This window comes from Penaeus monodon, chromosome 22, assembly GCF_015228065.2.
Source record: "Penaeus monodon isolate SGIC_2016 chromosome 22, NSTDA_Pmon_1, whole genome shotgun sequence".
In the NCBI taxonomy this organism is placed as follows: domain Eukaryota; kingdom Metazoa; phylum Arthropoda; class Malacostraca; order Decapoda; family Penaeidae; genus Penaeus; species Penaeus monodon.
Genome location: NC_051407.1, coordinates 5,898,745 through 5,899,997, shown reverse-complemented (window position 1 = coordinate 5,899,997; position 1,253 = coordinate 5,898,745).

The following is a 1,253-nucleotide window of genomic DNA, read 5'->3' as shown; positions in this document are numbered from 1 at the left end:
GTAATTAGTGTCAGTGCAGAAAAAAAATCATAATCAAGCCTCCCTGAGTCGTGCAACGAATATATCCGGCTCCTCTATTTTGCAAATGCAATGTGGAGATACGTCTGAATTTATTGCAAACTGAAATCAGGATTTCCTCCGTAAAACGTGAAATAAGAGTGCAGTTTCATCGCGAAAAACTGTCTGGCTAAATGACATTTTGAATTTACTGTATTTAACCTGCATTAACCAGGGTTGCTGAGGTGAATAGAAAAATAATCAATGCTGGCAGAAGAAAAAGAATAATGGAAAATGTTGAATAGTTTTTAAAAATAGCGATAAATATGGTGAAAAAGAAATAAAACAATGAAAACCAAAAGTTAAGTAGTATTGATAAAGAATACAGTGTAGTTTTCAAGCATACTTTTATTAAAAGCAAATGTGCGTAAGTATGTATCTTGGACGTGACACAAATCGGCTGTGCTCCATTGCCTTGTCACTGAAAATACATTATGCAATTATTCAGCCTTAAAAAAAAGCCTAATCTTTGCCTTTGGTTTTGATATTTATAACAGGCCATTGGAAAGTGTTAAATGGTCATTGCTTTGCTAACTACTGCATTATAGTTGATAGTGCTTCCCGATGCATGCAGTTCAGCGGTTTGCTTGATTGGTACTGAACCAAGATCATAAAACACTACTTCCTTTTATCGTAAATACTGTTGTTGGTCGAGGTTCAATTAGTGGTTTTATCTAATGCTGTCTGGAGCCCAGAAATTCGTAGGTTATCTCGTTTTTTCATGAATACAAGGCCGGATACTTTTTTTGCAACATGTCTCTGATGAACTGTCTGCCTCTGGGATTTACTCGCGAACTTTCTCCAACGTAGCTCTCCTGCAGTTCGAAATTCAAGTCGCTTTTAGGAATTTCTGTGTGATTCCATTTTTGCTAATACGTGCATGTCAGGCCACCTCTTATTTATAACTTGTCATTAACGAATTACCTCGCTCTGGAAATTAATACCGTTAGTTTTCTGTGATTTTTTAGCTGTGAGTGATATATGAGCTCGTGAAATATTATTAATAAAGGTGAACAAGACGATAGAAACAGTTTTTTTCAAATGAAAAGAAAGTTTAGCAATAAAATTGATATATGACTTTCTGTTCCTACATATTTATCTATCCATAAGCAAGTTTGTAAAATTATATTCAGCACAAGGTGGGTATTAACACCGGCAAAGTGAAATGGATTACCTCTTGCGACAAAGACGGTGCA